The 6,739-nt window shown below is 46.1% G+C and overlaps 1 protein-coding gene across 1 annotated transcript in view; it reads left to right on the top strand.

The window, feature by feature from the left end:
* Window positions 1-268: 268 nt before the first annotated feature.
* ZNF711 (ZFX family zinc finger ZNF711) overlaps window positions 269-6,739 on the top strand; it is a 207,113-nt gene continuing 200,642 nt past the window's right edge. The window contains exon 1 of the mRNA XM_085607809.1: window positions 269-573. The gene's annotated coding sequence lies outside the window, so the exon portion shown is untranslated. The remainder of the gene's footprint in view (window positions 574-6,739) is intronic.

Raw genomic sequence — 6,739 nt, 5'->3', positions numbered from 1 at the left:
ATAAGTACACTGAAACTATGAAAATTTCACCCATGGGCAATCTCAAACCTTGGCAGCTATGTCCCTCCCTCCCAATGCCGAACCTTTTTAGGAGCATGAAAAAAGTATTCTGAATTGTGAGTACCATCACGTCTGTATTTCTATTTAAAGCACTGGTGAAGGGGGCAGCCCGCACGGGTATATCAGTTGTACGGCGGGTGCGAGTAAACAAAACGATATTTTCATGGCCTCATGTAAAATACATATTTGTAAAGAGAATACCAACTATGCATAAATGACCGGGTATGGGACGTGGCAAGCTCGGCGGTTTGCATTTTACCGATCCTTCCTCTCCCTGGCCAGAGCAGCACCCAGCCTTCCCTCTTCCGTGCAGCGGCCGCCGCTCTGCTGTTGCTGCTGAGTGCAGTGACGTAACGAAGCCGGGCTCCGAAGAGGAGGAGGCCGCGCGTACTCCGAGCCAGCGGCCCTGATTGGCCCAGGCCTGCCGAACAAGGCCCCAGCTCAATCCCGAGCAGCCCAGCCACCTCCGGAGCAGCCACGGCAGCCGCCGCAGCCCGGCCCAGCGGGCGCCAGGTAACGGCGGGAAGACTGGCTGCAGGGGGAGGGCAGGGGACCCCGAAATTAGAGGCGCGGGCGCTGCGCTAGGCCTTAGGACGGGCCTCCAGTGTAGGCCTCGCTAGGCCCTGCTCGCGGCCTCTGGCAGAGAACGGGAGGGGTTGCAAGCGCAGCTGCGACAAAGAACCTCAGCGAAGAAAATGGACAAAAACAAAATGTCCTCTGAAGCTATGGGGTGTGCTGAACCGTCAGCCCTGCACTAAGCTGGGCCCAGTCACAATGCTAGCACTTCCGTTCCGGGCGCGGGTGGGTATGTGACAGTACCACGCCAGACACTGTGGGGTTGCTTCAGACAGCCGGAGCCACTTCCTGTGCAGCCACCATTCTCCGCACAGGTCCAGGCCAGCCTCTGTGATCCCCCATCGCGTGTCTTGTCTAATCAAGGATTATGGGGAAAGCTGCCAGCTCTGCACAGGAGAGGTCTATGCAAGCTGCACGGGCACTCGCACTGATGTGCTGCGGTGTGATTCGCATCCGTCTGCTACCCTTTGTTTTTTTATCCCTCCGCTAAAAGCCCTTAGATGTTGTGCACTGCAGAACAGCTGCGCAACTAACTACGTGCAGTGTTTACGCGAAAAAACCTTAAAGATACCAGAATTTATTGTTTTAAACATCGGTCTATTTCACACTCTGCAATTTGCAGTAACAGTGAAATGTAACAAACCTGTTTTCGATCTGACATGCGAGCGCCGGATACCACGTCGCTGGCTGGACACGATCAGACAGGACATCGTCAGGATATTATTGTATTTTTTTATTTAATGCATTTTTATATAGCGTGGGCTTTACCCGAAGGTGTCAAAGCGCTGTATAATAGAACCAGTTACGTTACATGAGAGAAATGTTACAAAATAGAACGTTACAAAAATAAACAGGAGACTAGAATACACTCACAGACACCCACTGCTACTCCCCCACTGTGAGGAACAGACCAGTACGTAGGTTTGGTTCTGAAGAGATCTGTAACATTTTCCAATGTATCCCGTATAAGCAAGTTCCTTGCAATCACTTGTTCACCACAGCCTGGTACCTAACCGCGATGAAGGGCGATGGTTGATTCGTAGACAAACCCACCCCCGCCCCTACAGTGGAAGGAAATTCTGTTTGTTAAACACCACCGTGCTGTTACTCCACCTGTCACTGGCAAAGGGGAGGGCTTTATTTTTTTCCTAATACTTTGAATAGAAATACACTGTAACAGCGGTGCGTGCAATTGTCGAATGTATCAATATTTGTATACTTTTATGTATATAATGTATTTGCTCTGAATTCTACTCGGTTTCCTGCTGGTCACTGAATAGGGAGCAGGGCAGGTATTTTCAGCAAGACGTTACAGTGGATTGCCACTCGCCCTTTTTATATGTAGAATTATTTGTTTTTTGGTTTATCTCTCAATAACATGATAGATTTTTTTTCGGTGCATATCTGATTTTGGCATAACGAATGCATATGTTATCTGTTGTATTTTTTGTGTTTGGGTCGATCTCTTTTATTCTCTCTTAATTTTTTATTGGTTAGATGAAAAATGATAACAAGCATTTGCAATGCAATAGGTCTCGCATTTCCAAGAGTTTGAGATGACGGCATTGTAATTGACAATGCCTTTTATTTATCTGTTTTGAAAATCTGCAAGGGGTGCGTAAACACACACTTTGTACTTATAGTCATTGCTTACGAAAAGCAAGGCTGGCAGTAACTGTGCCTCTTACTGCCAGCCTTGCTTGCTTCCCATTAGTAACGACTATAAGTACAAAGTTTGTGTTTACAAATACGCACAACACATGATATTGTTGGACTCTAATTAATACACATTTTAAAACATGAATTGCGGCATATTTCGAGTATGCAATGATGCCATGGATAATAGGGTTTGAAAACAGTAGGAGAAAAATTAAGTACAAAGGGTGTTGTGCTTGTGATGGAAATGTTAAGTGGTGGCATACGTCCTTTGGTGTGCAATATAAATAAGTATTGCACCTGTAGAGGGGACACATTTATGTATAGACCTATGTATCATTACCAACGCATGAATGAAAGATGGGGAGCAGGGCATCCTTAACAAGTCTTTAACCTGCACAGCCACATTTCATACTAGTGCTGCTTTCCGTGCGTGAAGTACGAGTCTGTCCTCTATCGTCGTGCGCGTACCGCAACCTGAGCAGCATGACGTCACGAGCCCCGTGGATGGCTTTCGTTATTGTACAGCGCAGTGACTATGGATGGGTCAGCTCTCCCAGCTTTCTGGTGCCGGACCCGTGATTGTGCTATCAGAATAACACATTTCACGCAGGAAACAAGCTTCACCGGGGAACGTTTTGCTTATTCAATGACTTTTCTAAAACGAGGAATAGTACAAAAATCAGATTTTTTACCAAGGCTGTCTTTTTTTCCTGTAGAATATCCAATTCTTAGGCTGAAGTGTTAAGGTGCCCAAATACAGCTCAGTACAGTGAAGGCCCATCTTATATCAGTATTTGCTCTGACATTCACTGTACCAAGGCCTCCTCACTGGATCATTGCGTGCTTTAAAGATCGTAAAAAAACAGAACTTCCAATATCATAATGCACTGCATTCACAGACCAATTAAAAGGCACAAGACCCGAACTGTGAATGAATCACAACAGGCTTAAGCTAGTCTCTGACAACGGAGGCGCAGTGAGCCACATCAACGATCTACAATAGCAAATGTCCAGAGATGGAAAACAGTGAAAAATTGTTATGACCAACAAAAGCGGACTGATTTAAAACTGCTCTTTCCTACTGCATCTCCTGCCCACTCGCTCGCCTTGTACTGTATCTCAGCGCAGGCGCGCAATACCCATTGGACTCGCAGGGCTTCAGCCCCCCCCCCCGTCCTGTGTGGCAGCCCGGGATGAGACAGCTTCCCGGCACACACACAGCCGCACCCGAGCACTTCACAGGTCTTTAAAAGACCATTTGCATGTTAATGAGGCCTCGCTGTTGTTTCACCCCTTCTAAGAGCCCCTGCAGATCCACTCTGCTTATGGCTTAAAAGATTCAGCCCACCCCGACATTTTTTCTTAGCCCCCCCCCCCCCGAAATTTGTCTCTAGTTGCGCCTCTCAGGTGCACGGATTAAGAATAATATGTACTGCTGTGGGAGGGATGAGGGAGTGGGGAGGGAGGGCAAGCGAAGCGGACATAAAGTATACAAAATATAGTGTAAATTAAACCCCAAAAAAGTAGTGAACTTGGAGTAGTGGTGGGCATGGGCAAGTAGTGTTGTGGAAGGGATAGAGGGTGGGAAGAGAGCGCACAGCCAATCAGTGCGCCCTTTCGCACTGTATCCTCCCTGCAAGCTGCTGACTCGGGTGCTAGGGACCCGTGTTCGAGTCCCGATTAAATAAATATTTTGTACATTTTTGTAAATCACTTATTGTCGCTCTTGCCAGTGCTATGTAAATGCACATGTGTAATAGAGAAAAAAAGCAGCAATCACATTTAATGTAATTGTACAAATGTCAGAAGGAAGACAAGAAAACCCCCAAAACAGTGGTGGTCATAGGGACAAATAATTATACAACTTAAGGAATCAGAAGTGAAACCGTCAATTATTACTACTTGGTCAAGAATTTAATTCAAACAAAATCAATCCATAAATGTCCAACACCTGCACATGTAACCATTTACACTCTGTATTCTTTAGTTCCTCCTCTTTCCTTATTATTTATAAAGTGATGCTCACATCAAAAAAGTCCAGATGGTGTTCCACCTAGAGGAAGCCACTGAGTCAGGCTGGGTATTACTAAAATCTATATTTTGGAAGCACCATTATATCTTTAAACCTTTTTGCGCATTCTGTAGCAATCTAGCTTGTGCTGTGTGTAGTGCAAATTTAAAATAGTGACATATTAACAGTGCTTTCTGTCACAAGCTCGGACCTCGTAACACAAAAAATACAAGAGTTACTAATAGAGGTTTCATAAAGTATTATAGTTCATTTCCCACTGAGAAACATTTTTTAACATATTTTTAATTTAAGCTGCACGTTCTTTATTTTATAAATTGCTACCCGACGGTGAAAGACCAAAAACATTTAGAGACTATTTTGAGATTGTTTGCCACACCTGTGATGCCCCCCTCGCTGATCCCGTCCCTAGTGCATGCAGCTCCACGGTTCCCCTACTTTTTTCAGTGCACTTCGACCGCTGCTCTTGGTGTTGTAAATAAACAGCGCATGCAGAAAGTAGTGATTTTTTTTGCCATTAACCAACACGACTAACCAAACCAGAGATCAAAAACATAAAAAGCACAAGGACTGGGTAAGCTGCTCAAATGTGTCATGGGTGAACTCGAGAGCTTTGGAGACGCTGTGAATATCTTGGGGTGCCTGGACATTTCACGCGAGGGGCCGAAGGAAGTGAAGTGCGAGAAGTGGGCAGCGCGTGGTCTTGGAGCGATCCTTGGAGCGCGCGATGCGAGCGGAGCACGCCCCTGGTTGTACAGCCCCGGCAATCCTTATGGCTAATGAGCCTCTTGGCAAGTGCTTGCAACGTAAATCTAGAAACGCGGTTATAACCTCCGGTACATTTCTCTGCTGAGCTCCGGGAGGCTTCCGAGATCTCGCAGATGGAGGCAGGAACTAGTGTTGAGCAAACCCGGCGTTTTATATCACAGCGTCCGTTGCGGCCCCAGCCCCCACAGCACTTGAGGCTTCCAATTCCCTACACCTGGACCAAACCGCTCCCACACGCACAGTGTGCACCATCGGCCCTGCTCAGTTTGGGGGATGGGGAAAGCGGGCGCCGTGTTTAGAACTCCTTTGAAAAGCACCTGCTGCAGAGTTCCTTATGCGTCCTGCAGTTTTCGAGGCAACAATAACAAGCAGCGCTTTAAGTTTAAAAAAAAAAAAAGACAAGCCCGGCGGAGCGTGGCGCCCGCGCGCGCTTGGGGGCGGGGGAGCGGACTCTTTGAAGTGCTCCTAAAAGGCGGATTGCATGGCGGCACAATGCGTGTGATTGTGCGCGTGCTAGCCATGCAATCCGCATTTTGGGAGCACTTTTGAAACCCGTATTCTATAGTCTCGCTTTGCAATCGCTTACGCGATAGCAAGGCGAGACCTAAAAATCACCGAAAGGAAAAAAACAAACAAATAACCGTGCGCCAATAGAATGATAACATATACAGTGGTTTAAATACACGTATCCGAGTTAATTGCTCCTTTCAAAAATAGGGTTCCAAGCGCCCTTAGTTGTGCAACGTGAAAAACAGCCCGCCCAGTGTTAAAATGCAAAGGTGAAAGGTACTGCACAAAGTTAATGGTTTTTCAGGCATTTTCAATAACATTATAATATTCGTTTTGGCAAAAAGCTTGTTAAAAAGCTGTCTCAGTGAGGTACCATTGGTGATAAACTGGGACATGTTTGCCTCGGATGATTTACGTTTATTTTGTGCGCTTTTACGCATAGGTTCCTGTTGTATTTTTTTTTCTTCAGGCAGTGGGCCTAATTTAGAGGTCGGAATGAAACGCGCAAAAGAGTGCAAACTATTTTTGTGCATGTTTTTACACTTTCATCTAATGCTTGTTGAGTGGAAGCTGTTTTTGTATGCTAATTTTTTGACCTTAGTTTGCAACCAGCTTTACTATATGATGGTGATAAAACATAGCGCACAACGAACCCAATGACACGCACAAAATCACTTGTACCTTATTCGCTTTTAGTGGTGCAAAATGCAAATATATTCATATAGAGCACGGTGTAAAAACTCCTCTGTCAACATGGCCCTAGCATCAGTTGTTTTCTGAATGCTTCCATACAGTTTTCTACATGAAATTATGCTTGTAAACTTCATTGTATCTTTTTAGGGCTCGTCTGACCCAGTGCATGCGCTGGTCTGGCGAGACTTATTGAGAGGGCTCCAAAAAGTGCTACCAGGCCAGCCTAGAGCTACAGTGCATGTGCGCGGGAGCGCGCGCCACACTTTACCGCGATTGCTTTCACTTTCGCGGCCGCACGGCCGCTTTGATGTTTGATCGTGATCGCGATCACTTTCACTTTCGCGGCCGCTTGGCATAGCCAATAGGTCTCGCTTTTGGGACCTTATAAGTATTTAGTTATGCAACTGTTGCATGGCTAAACACTTTTAAGGTCCCAAAGGCGAC

The sequence above is a fragment of the Triturus cristatus genome, chromosome 5_2 (assembly GCF_964204655.1).
Source record: "Triturus cristatus chromosome 5_2, aTriCri1.1, whole genome shotgun sequence".
Classification (NCBI taxonomy): domain Eukaryota; kingdom Metazoa; phylum Chordata; class Amphibia; order Caudata; family Salamandridae; genus Triturus; species Triturus cristatus.
Note: the sequence above shows the minus strand (reverse complement) of the source record. Positions and strands in the feature narration are given on the sequence as shown.